The 13,346-nt window shown below is 39.3% G+C and overlaps 1 long non-coding RNA gene across 1 annotated transcript; it reads left to right on the top strand.

Annotated features, from left to right (window-relative positions):
- Nucleotides 1-438: 438 nt before the first annotated feature.
- On the top strand, nt 439-838 carry LOC145004397 (uncharacterized). The gene is made up of 3 exons (XR_013662376.1): nt 439-458; nt 571-641; nt 807-838. It is a non-coding gene; the product is annotated as an uncharacterized LOC145004397 (long non-coding RNA).
- Nucleotides 839-13,346: the final 12,508 nt, after the last annotated feature.

The following is a 13,346-nucleotide window of genomic DNA, read 5'->3' as shown; positions in this document are numbered from 1 at the left end:
TAATTCTTTATATATTTTGTTTGTTGCAATAGAGTATATAAGTGGGTAGAAGGATTGGGGGATGGTTATCTGTCCTGATAAATGAAGATTTTCACTGTCACTGCTTTCTCTGCTATCAGGAATATACATATTTCATGGTCTTTTTTCCTTTTTTAATGGTAAACATCCATCAATTTTGAATTAACTCTCTTTTATCAAATATCATGTTCTTCATTTTAGAGAACATTAATCTCTGTTAGTTTTTATTTATTTACTTATCCTGTTATGTGTTGGATTACAGCAGTGAAAGGAGCATTAAAAATAAAAAACGAAAACAAAAATATAATTCTCTCCTTAGTATCATATGCCTAATATATTTTGTACTTCAATTTGCAGAAAGATCATCAAGCAATAGATATCCTTTTAGCAGAGATCAATATATATGAGCTTTTTGCTCTGAAACATTATTGGGGAAGAAGGTTGAAACTTGGTCTTTGTGAGTAATTTTTTTTTCTTAATGTATTATCCTCTATATTCTTGAGATTTTCCCACTTTTTAAATCTTTTATCAAATTCTCACTTTTGGATACAGAGCTTGATGAGAGAATGTGTGACCTAAATCTTTTATCAAATTCTCACTTTTGGAGGTGGCCATAAGAAAAGGTAAGCAAAGGGTAATTTGGTATTTGTTGCTGTTATTGTGTATTATAATACTTCCATGTATATATGTATAAAGTTTGTTCTTATTCAGATTTGCCTTTTACCATTGATTTCCTTATTGAGGCATTGTACTTTGAAAATGTTAATTCTTACCTTTTGTCCATGTAGGATCCACCAGGAACAGGAAAAACACAAACAATGCTTGGGATTCTTAGTGCCATATTACATACCAACTAAGTCTCTTAACTTTGTAAGACATTGATTACTTGAGGGTATTTTTAGTAACATTGTAAGAGATTGATTACTTGAGGGTACTTATGGTATATAATGTTATATTCTTTTGTTAACATGGTCCTTAGTGCAATGAATTATCTTTATTGTTTATAGTATTTTATTTTGTATTATGAGACTTTTAATGTGTTATTTAATTTGAAAATTAGTAAATCTATCAAAAAAAAGTAATTTATTTCTATTATGAGAAATTAAATGCAAATTTAATTTAAAAATTAATAAATATATAATTTTTTTTAAACATTTAAATTTACGATACGCAAAAATGTGTGTCATCTTCATTTATGACATGGCCTTTCTTGACAGGGGCTTTCTTGATACGCATTGCGTGTCATTAACACGCGCGTCGTAAGGTTACGACACGCGAATACGAGTCGTCTTCCTTTATGACAGGGCCTTCCTTGATACGCATTGCGTGTCGTAAACGCGCGTCGTAATTGCGCATCGTAAATGAGCGTCGTAAATGCGCGTCGTCTATAGACGACGCGCAAAAGCGCGTCGTCTCTCTTTATGACAGGGCCTTCCTTGACGCGCATTTGCGCGTCGTCTGAGCCTTTTACGACGCGCAATGAGCGTCGTAAAAGGCTGTTTTTCTAGTAGTGATTCTCGTTTAGGTTGTATCGGCTAAAAATTGGTCGATCTAAAATTCGAATACCGCGTTGTGCACTAGTAAGCTAAATTTTAGAAAAATCATAACTTCCTCATATGAAGTCAAATTTGGACCTTCTTTTTAAGCACACTCTTGGTTTAACGTATACTACGAATTTCATTCAGATCACTGAAGAGTCGAAAACTCTTAAGATTGATTAAGATTGGTTACATTAAAACAAGTAAGAACCATCAAACACAGAATCTGAATCAGGACTGTGTTGAATGATTAGAAGTCACAGCCTCAGAAGAGCTCGATAGAGAACTATTACTGTAGAGGTGTGTAGGGTTTACAATGACACGATTTGCTAATACACAATTCACTCTTGCACCTTAAGTAAAACCCTAATCATTAAACACGAGTGGACAAGCCCAACTCGGATATACAAAAGAATAAATACAAAGGCCAAAAAGATGCAACACTTAGTACCCAACAATCTCCCCCACTATGTCGATTGAGGCAAGATCCTTCACAGTTGAGTTCGCTTCTGCACTTTAAAAACTTTTGGAATGATGCCCAACAGAACCTTGCGAAATTGGATATACCATTGAATCATATCCAAAAAGCATTTATTATCACCATTGTTGTTACCCTTATACTTGTTGACAATGTCTAAGAAAGAAGCAATCCTTATGAAAGTTTGCATCATTTCGTTTTTTCATCAAAAAGACCACATACCATCCTTCCTTTTGTATCTTCCTAGGCTGTAATTTCTCAAAACCTTATGGGACTTTTTTAGGGAATACACAAGGCTTCCTTTGCAGCACAACAAAAATCTCCACATCCATTTTTGTCACACCTCAAACAAGAACGGTGGAAACGTTTTAGGGCGGAGGACGTCATGTACAGTATCACAACACATAATAATAGTAAACAAGTAAACAACATCATCCATTGCATTAAATATATAATTTTAATACAAGTTTGTTCTGTGGTTTATAAGACACCAAAATATGAATCAAAATAAAAGATGAGTCTTGTATGTGCTCCATCTTCTAAAAAGCTGGCCTCGGTACCTGTCTACTAATGACCTGAGAATACAAGTTATTTTGAAAGAGTTTATCAGCATTAAAGCTGGTGAGTTCATAAGTATTTAGTGTCATCATTTGTATGAAAATGTTTGTAAGTGTTTGAGTGTAAAAGTATGTAAAATGTTTGTAACAATTGTTTTTATTTCTTAGAAAATCCTATATATTCCATTAAAAGCAGCCTTCTACCAAGGCATCAAGTATACTGTATATTTGTTCTTTGTAAAAGTGAGTATTTTCCCAAACTTGACTATCATTAGTGAACATATAGTTTTTACATTACTCTTTATTGTGAGGAGATCACAAAGTAGATGTAAGGGGAAAATAATGAAGTACTGTAGTATAATAATATTATAACTACTATTGTACTAACTACCTTAAACCAATTGTTAATTAAGGTATAATGTGATGTAATTGTAACCGTACTTGATCGACCTAGTGAAACACGACGATGTAAGACGTCGAGATGTTATGAGATTCATCACCCGAAGACCTGTCGGTCCTACTGTAGCTAGCAGCAAGGTGTAGGATGGTCAGTCCAGTATAGATCTATACACGAATGCACGCTCTCCCTCCAGGAGACTCTGAACACAAGATGAGCCACGAAAGAGATGCCATGCCCCGAAGTAGTGCCTCACATTCATGTTATAGTGTGTATGTAGTGAATGTATTAGCGTAGTGTATGACTCCCCTAATTCTCATCATAGTAAGCTCTCTAGTATAGTATATAGTGTGTATGAATAGTATGTACTAATGTATGTTCTCTCTGTCTAGTGAGTAGTATGTTTTCTCTGACTCTCATTATAGTGTGTTCAGTAGTATATTGTAGTGTATCTATTGTTTACAGTAAGTAATGACTCTTGTATCAACTAACTCTTTGTATGTTTCTTTGTACTAGAAATAGTAAGTAGTATAACTTTAAACTATACCTATTACAGTTTAATAGTAATGTTGTGTGAAGATCTGAGTGTATTGAAATAAGATAACAGGCTTTTATGTCTATACATATACACATGACATATAACTAAAGATCAAATGACCCTCGGACAAATAATAGGGTACTCAGTCCTAAGTCCTAAGTCCTTCAAACCTTACTTATATAACTATATATGAATTGGACATGATTTGACAATATAAGAGTTTAAAGAATTGAAGGTAAAGATTTGGAAACTAAGACTAAGTTTTATAAAGATTTTAACATGTAACAGTATCTCGTAATCATTCTCGAGTAGTTTTGTTGATAAAACAGTTTAAAGTATAGTAAATCCATTTGTATACTAGTTATTAATCACATGTGATTGATATAATAACTAGTATAATTCTAATTTTATCCCACCCCCCATAAAATCATTTAAAAACATTTAAAAGGTTAATTAAGGGGTATCAACTCACCTGTAGTGAGTGGATTGTATGGAAGTGTCGGATAAGGTGCTAGGTGACAAGTGGAGACTTAAACACACACAATGATCCTATTAACATATAAAGACATATGTATACATCTAATTAGTCATTATAGCACTAATTTAAGTAAGTATAAACACCCTAAAGTGTGGAAAACACTTTGTTAGAAGTACCAAAGGGTTGTATCTAAAGGTGGTATGGCATTGCATTTGGGTTTATGGCCCAAGGATCACTCCTTAAGGAGTTTACGGCCTATGGTCATTTCCCCCATGAGTTTATAGCCGTAAACTCATGGTAATTAGTACCATTTGGTGTTTTGAGGTCTTACAAGTTTAAGGTTAAGTATCCTAAATCCTTAGGAAGTTATAGTGGCACAATTTGCACCACCTTTTAGAGTTTACAGCCCATGGTCCTTTCCCCATGAGTTTACAACCGTAAACTCAGGCGTTCTTAATTCTTTTGCTTGTTTAAGGTCCTATATTCCTCAAGGAAGTGATCTAGGCTAGTATCCAAGGCTTAGGAAGGGACTAGGGCACAAATGGCCACTTATATAGAGTTTACGGCCCAAGGAGGTTCCTTGGCCATAAACTCCCCTTTGATCATGTTTATTGGTGATTTCTAGATGTAAACTAGTTGGTTTGTGTATAGAACAAGCTAAAAAGGAGTGCTTAAAGTATAGAAGATTGATTGAGTGTTTAAGGTCCAAGACCACTAGTGTGTGTTCTTGGTATTTTGAAGAACACTTGAAGATCTAAGTAAAAATGAAAAATTCATGGATGAAATGGTGTATAACAACTAGGTTAAAGGTTATAACAACAAATCAAGTGAGGAAACATTTACATTTTTGGAAGATTGGAAGAAAGGGGTCATGATACTTGAGAGAGAATGGTGGGAGTTCTTGAGATTGAAAGTTGGAGAATGAAAGAATGAAGAGTAAACTCATGCCTTACGCATGATTTTGCGACCCTAAGGGAGTTCATAACCCCAACCCCATTTGTTTGGCTGTGAATACCTAACCAAGGTGTTGATTGATTTATTGTTACATTGATATCCTAGAAAATACTTCCTATTATTCGTTCGTTTGATGAATAATTAATAAAAACAATCAAACAGACTTTAAACCAACTAAAAATTAGCAGTAAAGTATTTGGCTTTTATTTGAAGTGCTTGCCTGTAGGGTTTGTAAGAATGAAAATTTTGAGTTGTCACACCATCCCCCCATTAGAGGGAACTTCATCCTGAAATTAGAGTTTAACCAAATAAAGTAGTTACAAATAAGTAAGTGAATAGATGAGGATATTTCAATTTCATTTGATCCTCGCGCTCCCATGTGAATGCTAGTCCTCGCTTGGCGTTCCAGTGAACCTTCACTATTGGGATGAGACTTTGCTTCGTCTGCTTGACCTCACAGTCCATGATCTCTACAAGTTCTTCCACGAAGTTGAGGCTCTCGTTGATCTCAATCTCGTTGAGTGGAATGTATAATGTACATTACTGAGTTTGCGGGGTTGGTTGAGTTTGTAAGCTACAGGGCCGATTCTAGCGAGAATCTCAAAAGGCCCTATGTATCTTGGATTGAGCTTCCCACGCTTTTCGAAGCATATCAAGCCATTCCATGGTGAGACTTTCAAAAGAACGTTGTCTCCCACCTGGAATTCCAAAGGTTTCCTTTGTTTGTCTGCATAGCTTTTCTGTCGGTCTCTAGAGGCTTTCAATCGTTCGTGAATCTGAACGATCTTCTCTGTCATTTCCCGAATGATTTCCGGACCTATGAGAGAGTTGTCAGGAACTCGTCCTTTAGCTAACTGGGTGTCACCCACCTCAGCCCAACATAGAGGGGATCTGCACTTCCGGCCATAGAGGGATTCAAATGAAGTAGCTTTGATGGTCGTGTGATAAGTATTGTTGTAGGAAAATTCAACAAGGGGTAAATGAGTATCCCATGCCTTCCCAAAGTCAATCACATAGTCTCGCATCATATCTTCCATTGTTTGGATGGTTCTCTCACTTTGCCCGTCGGTCTGAGGATGGTAGGTTGTACTCATGTCCAGCCTTGTTCCTAGGGAACTTTGTAGTGACTGCCAAAACCTCGAAGTGAACCTACTATCTCTATCGGAGATAATGGATACAGGAACACAATGTAGTCGTATGATCTCCCTAATGTAAGTTCTTGTAAGCTTCTCCATCTTGTCAGTCTATTTAATAGGCAGGAAGTGTGCGGACTTGGTCAATCAATCGATGATGACCCAAATGGTATCAAGTCCACCCGTTGTCTTGGGCAAGTTGGTTATGAAGTCCATAGGGATCCGCTCCCACTTCCATTCTGGTATCTTTGGTTGCTGTAGTAAACCGGAGGGTTTCTAGTATTCGAGCTTGACCTTAGTGCAAGTAAGGCATTTACTCACGAAGGTAGCAATTTCTGCTTTCATGTTAGGCCACCGGTATAAATTTTTAAGATCCAGATACATCTTATCTGAACCTGGGTGGACGAAAGATCGCGTGTTGTGTGCCTCAATCACGACCAAGTCTCGGAAGCCACCGTGTTTCGGTGTCCAGATCCGGTCGATGAGATATAAGGATCTTCCATCCTTCGCTTCTAAGTTCTTATCCATTCCTCTAAGGGATTCACTCTCCATTTTCTCAGGTTTCAAGGCTTCAAGTTGAGCCTCCTTTATTTGTGTGGACAAGTGTGAATGGATAGTCATAGTCAGAGATTTGACCCTTCGACCAGAATATTCTTTCCAACTTAGGGAGTCTGCTACTACGTTGGCTTTACCCGGTAGATAAAGAATTTCGCATTCATAGTCATTAAGTAGCTCGACCCACCGTCTTTGTCTCATGTTGAGCTCCTTCTGATCGAATATGTGTTGTAAGCTCTTGTGGTTTGTAAAGATAGTGCTTTTCGTACCATACAGGTAGTGTCTCCAGATCTTCAGGGCAAACACAACTACTCCCAACTCAAGAACGTGTGTAGTGTAGTTGACTTCGTGCGTCTTTAGCTGTCTCGAGGCATAGGCGATGACCTTACCTCGTTGCATTAGAACAGAGTCGAGCCCCTGTTTTGATGCATCGCAGTATATAACGAAGTCTTCTATCCCTTCGGGGAGGGATAGTATCGGTGCAGTGCATAAGGCTTTTTTCAGTGTTTGAAAAGATTTTTCTTGTTTCTCTTCCTGGTTAAAGGCCATGCCCTTCTAAGTCAGTGTAGTAAGAGGTTTTGCAATCCGAGAGAAGTTCTGTATGAATCTGCGGTAGTAGCCAGCGAGACCTAGAAATTGATGAATTTTTGTAGGCATCTTTGGTGCTGACCAGTTCTTAATGGCTTTAATTTTGGAAGGGTCCACGTGGATTCCTTCTTCGCTAACCACGTGTCCTAAGAATTTGACTCTTCGGATCCAAAATTCACATTTCGAGAACTTCGCATAGAGCTTCTCCGATCGTAAGGTTCCTAGAACATGTCGCTGGTGATCGTCATGTTCCTCTTTACTTCGAGAGTAGATCCAATATGTCATCAATGAAGACGATGAAGAATTGATCGAAGTAAGGATGGCATATTCTATTCACTAAGTCCATGAATACTATGGGCGCATTGGTCAATCCGAATGGCATCACCACGAACTCGTAGTGTCCGTAACGAGTTCGGAAGGCTGTCTTTGGAACATCCTCCTCTAGCACTCGTAACTGGTGATATCCGGATCTTAGATCAATCTTGGAAAAGTAACTCGCCCCTTGTAGTTGGTCAAAAAAATTGTCTATGCGAGGCAGAGGGTAACGATTTTTGACCGTCAGTTTGTTGAGTTCTTTATAGTTGATACACATACGGAATGATCCGTCTTTCTTCTTAACAAACAAGACTTGTGCTCCCCAGGCTGAGAAGCTTGGTCTAATAAAGCCTTTGTTGAGTAGTTCGTTAAGTTGACGAGATAGTTCTTGCATCTCAACTGGTGCTAATCGGTAGGGCGATTTGGCTACTGGGGTAGCTCGTGGGACTAAGTCGATTCTGAACTCGACTTGTCATTGCGGAGGTAATTCAGGTAGTTCTTCTAGAAATGTGTTGGGAAAGTCGCTCACTACCGGGATGTTCTTTAGTTCTTTCGTTTCTAGGCTTGTATCGACAATGTGAGCAAGGAATGCACGATATTCCTTACGTAGATACTTCTGTGCTTGAAAACTTGAGATGATACGAAGACTTGTATCGGGTTTGTTTCCGTAGATAATGAGAGTTTCGTTAGACGGAAGATTCAGGCGTATAGCCTTGTCGTAACACATAATATCGACACGATGAAGACTCAACCAATCCATGCCGATGATGACGTCAAAGCTTTTAATCGAGACTGGCATGAGGTCGATTGGAAATGAATGGCTATCTAGAGTTAGAGTACATCCTATGTATACGATACTAGTGCTCTCAGTCTTTCCATTAGCCATTTCTACAGTGAATGGTTCTTTAAGTGTGCGTGGTTGTTGTTTAAGTAAGCGTGGAAATTTATGGTTTACGGAACTTCTCTCTGCCCCACTATCAAATAGTATGCATGCATAAGAGTTTTTAAGGAGACACGTACCAGTCACCACCACAGGGTCAGCAACTGCTTCCCCGTGGTCTATCGCCAGAACTCTTCCCGCTCCACCAACATTTCTTGCCTTGGGGCAGTCCCTTTTTGTAGTGGCCCACTTTTCCAAATCCATAGTATGACTGAGTCACACCAGCACGAGGGACCTGGTTTATTGGCCTTTTCTGGGATCTACAGAAGCGGGAAGTGAGTCCCTTCTTGTTGTAGTTGGAGCACTGCAATTTCTGGCAGTTGCCGTTGTGGTGGAAACTGTATTTGTTGCACTTAGGCAAGTTTCCATAGTACTGCTTCACCGGAGCAACAACGGCAGGTGCTATCGCAGCATGAACCGCCACAACCGCTTCTTTTTGACATATTTTTGTTTCTTCTTGTCATCCCAGAACTTCTGCTTGTTTTCAGCGGGTTTGGAGGGTTCTGAGATGGCTAGGGTTGTTGTCGATGGCCGAGATTGGACTCCATGATCGACGAGCCGCTGTGCCAATCGTTTGGCACTATCAAAGGTAGCAGAGTTTGAAGATAAGACATTTCCCTGATACGGAGGCACCAGCCCCCAGATGTACCTTTCAATTTTCTTCCCTCGGTGGGAACCATGTTGGGACAGAGGGCCACCAGTTCATTGAATCTAGCAGTATAAGCGACTATGTTGGAGCCCTACATGGTTAGGCTCCATACTTCCTGTTCCAACTTCTGGATTTTGCCCCTCGGGCAGTACTCCTCAATCATGAGGTCTTTCAGAGTTTCCCAGCCCATGCCATTTGCCACTATGAGAGTTAATGACTTAACATGGCCATTCCACCATGTCAGGGCTTTTTCTTTGAAGGTGCACACAGCAAATTTAACTTTTCTCCCGGCAGGGCAGGAGCAAATCTCGAAGATCGACTCCGTCTTCTCGAACCATTGCGAGAGGGAAATGACTCCGCCAGTCCCTTTCAAGGACTTTGGATTGCAGTTAGTGAAGTCCTTGTATGAGCACTCTCTCGAGCGCACAAGGATTTAACCTTGAGTAGAATGAACCTGAGTTCCACCTCCGCTGGCACTGGTGTAGTGATACTGAGTCGTGGCAGTTACCACTGCTGCAGCTACTGCAACATTCAGAGATGCCGTATCGATTAATGAAGGAGGTGGTGGTGGAGGTGGAGGATTATGCCTTGTTGATTTGAGAGGAGGCATCCTTCAACTATAAGTTTATAAAGCTGAATAGGATAGTTAGAGTCAATTGTAAGTATAGTGAGAGTGTTCCATGGGCTAAATCGCCATAGTCCAACAGTTGAATGAGTGTATGTTTTCAAATAGCAGTATAGTAGGAGAGTAGGGAAACACAAGAGTACATATTTTTTCAACATATTAGATAACTGTCAATATTGCTGGTATTACTGATGTAAATGAGTTCGGGACAAAATGACCTAGCAGTAGGTCCTACATCAAACCATATGAGGGAAAATGTTTGACAGTTTAGTAGACTAGATGGTGTACTGAAAGATAGGAATATTTTACAGACAAGTGCTTCCTAGAGCACAGATAAGAAAGGCTATTCCTTAATCAAAAGAAAAGATGTGCTAGACATCTTCTAACGCCGATGGGAATTCCTCGGTCGAACCCTAAGAGCTACCACTTAATGAACCACTTCTTGCAGGTGTCGCTCATGAGCCCTCTGGTGAACTCGAAGTTCCATGACTTCATCTCGAGAGGCAGCTAGCTGTTGCTGCAGAGTCTCATTGGTCCTCCTGGTCCTTTCCATAGCTTCTTCGAGATGGCGAATGCAGACCGTGTTGACACCGGACTTGGCATCAATTTCCATGACCCGGTCGATGGCTGCTCGACCTTGCTCGACATTTTGAGCAATCCTGCGAACCATGATGGGTAGGACTCAGTCAGGTGAGCCACCCTCGCTTAGGTTGTAAAAGCTTCGGTCCCCGTTGTAGGGTAAAGGTTGACCTTGTTCGTCGCTCCAGCGGTTCAAGTTTGTTGCCCACAAGGGTGTGGGACCCTGAAACGCTGGTCAGGGTTGTTATTTGGGGCTTGACTGTGACACCGTAAAATTTAAAACAAATTTTTCACATTTTTAAACACATTTTTCCAAACACATTTATCAACAGAATCCCATTGTATCATAACTTTGTTTCACAAAATATTTCCCAAGATCATAATACATAAAAACCAATGCGTGTGTACGAATCATGACGGCGCCTTCCCGCAATCATCACTGGTACTTGAAACACATAACAGATAACATTGTAAGCATAAAGCTTAGTGAGTTCCCCAAAATACCATACATAACACATACTAGCCACTCGAGGCTATAACTCTGTGGGCCCGTGGGCCCTAACTCTGTGGACCCTCTAGTCCTAGCTTTGTGAACCTTCCGATTCTAACTCTGATATACTCTGATATACACATGACATAAACCACATAGAAATAATGAAGTGCAACACATCACATAATAGCATACAGTAAGTCTGTCACATGATTCTAATTACCACTCAAGGTAAAGTATAGTGAGAAGACTCACCTCAGATGTCTCGGTAAATCTCTAGTTCGGTAGAAATACGATCTAGCCTCCACCTAATCACATAAAGTAATACTCTCATAAATATAACTCTCAGGACTAGACTCAACCCTCTCAAGGCACCCTCATATGGGTAAAAGACCATTTTACCCCTCCTTTGGCTCAAAGCCCTAATTGTTGACCAAACCCTAAAAGTCAACCAAAGTCAATGGTCAAACTTTGACCCGACTCGTCGAGTGCACTTGGGCAACTCGACGAGTCCACATGTGTCCACTAACTCCTTATTCTCACTTGGCATGTCAAGTCCCTCCCCTTGCTCGACGAGTCACACTTGGCATGAATCGCGGGGCTACCACGACTCAACTCGCCGAGTCTCAAGATCAACTCGGTGAGTTCCGACTTAAATTCCAGTCCTCTAATCCCTCTCTGACTCACTGAGTTATTCCCCCAACTCAGTGAGTCTACTCGCTGAGTGATTTACGGGAAACCGTAACCCTACTCGCCGAGTCTGATCTTTGGACTCGACAAGTTCATGCCATGCAAAAACTCCATTGACCACCTGAGGTCAGATCTGTTCCTTAAAACCAAAGATCTGACCTTCCCAAGCATGATAATCACGAAAAGTTCAGACCTCGACACTCATATATCATCTAGATGGTTCTACTTGGTGATTTAGCCCCAAAAATAAACTCTTAAGTTCATGGCTCCCGAAATAACCCATAAAGCTCCAAAGGTTAAGGTCTCTGGACCTCTTTGAGTCCAGATCCAAAGCATAAACTCGAGAAGGGACTAATTTCTCCACATATCCATTCTCTAAAGGGGTTAGAAAACCCTAACTCTATGAATCAACACCAAAACTGAACAAGGTCTGAATAAATACCTCAAAATGAAGTCTCTGAACTCTGAAATCACCAGATCCGCTCCTCCTTCAGCCTCCTCTTTCCTTGGGTACTGATGTGTGTAAAACTCACTTAGTTTTAATCCTACTTTAATTATCAAATAACACACAAAAGGCAGTGAACCTATGAATTGTGGTATAACTAAATAAGCAGGGTATCGAACACAGGGAACGGCAAATTAAATTAAGAACTAATTCTATCTAAGTTAATTTAGCAAATAAGGGTTTTTTCTCTAGTTTTACAAGACTAGAAACTTACTAACTAAAACTAATGCAAGACTAGAAAAGAACAAATTAACTAGATTCAATAACGGGAAAGAAACTTCTGTTTAGTTCAACTCGGTTAACTTTATGGTTGATTTTAAGGTAATAGTGCAATGGATTAATTCTTTCGTTGGTTACCGATTCAAGTGATTAAGTTGTGTTCACTACCCTAATCCTTAGCAAATAAACTAATTCAAACAGTGGCCAATTGCTTAATTTAATTATATTTACTAGATTAATTATTCGGGTTAAGTTAGACTTGCAATAGTTAATTAATTCGTTATTCTTAATTAACCTCTTGTTCGATGGTCATCTTACAAGCTTGCACATAAATTTACTCAATTTCCTTATTAATCCTAGTTTCATATTCATTAATCCTAGACATATGATATAGTGGTCACGTATCATATGAGGTTGATAATCAATAGATGTTCATGCTAATCAATTATCTTCCTATTAACAGAAAATTAATTATCATTCATACACAAGGTTCTTTAGCAAGCTAAAATAACAATTAATCACCAACTTGGAATTAATCCTACCAATCAATCAAACCATATTGTCAACTTTGTATCCCCAAACAGAAGTATAAAGAAATTAGTTCATAACTAAGGTAAATAACAGCAAACAAATAAGTTCAAGTTGCTTAATCATGTTGACAAAACAAAAGAATTAAGTAGAATGATGAAATTACGCCTTAATTACTCCCGGGATTGGATTCTAGCTTCCTTGGTCGACTTCTAGGGTTCTTCTGGCTTCTTATTCGCAGCTAAGCACTTCTGAAACTACCCAGAATTCTCTCCTCTCGCATTGTAGAGTTATCTTTATATATGCATCCCGACTCGTCGAGTCATATGGTGACTCGTCGAGTCCCTCTCACAATAGTCGTAATACGATAACTATCTTGACTTCTGAATGCTTATCTTTCTGAATCCGCGACCGGACTCGTCGAGTCAAGAGGCAACTCGACGAGTAGAAGCCTTTTATGGGTGTTTTCTTTCTTCTTTCCACTCTTGAGCTCCTAACCGCTTCTCTTGCTTCCTTTCGCTTCCGAGCTTCATCTTTGGACTGAAAAACATAATTTAACACTTTTAAGTACC

This window comes from Lactuca saligna, chromosome 7 (assembly GCF_052625555.1).
Source record: "Lactuca saligna cultivar CGN05327 chromosome 7, ASM5262555v1, whole genome shotgun sequence".
In the NCBI taxonomy this organism is placed as follows: Eukaryota; Viridiplantae; Streptophyta; class Magnoliopsida; order Asterales; family Asteraceae; genus Lactuca; species Lactuca saligna.
The sequence above is the reverse complement of the archived record's forward strand: the minus strand, read 5'-3'. Positions and strand labels throughout refer to the sequence as shown.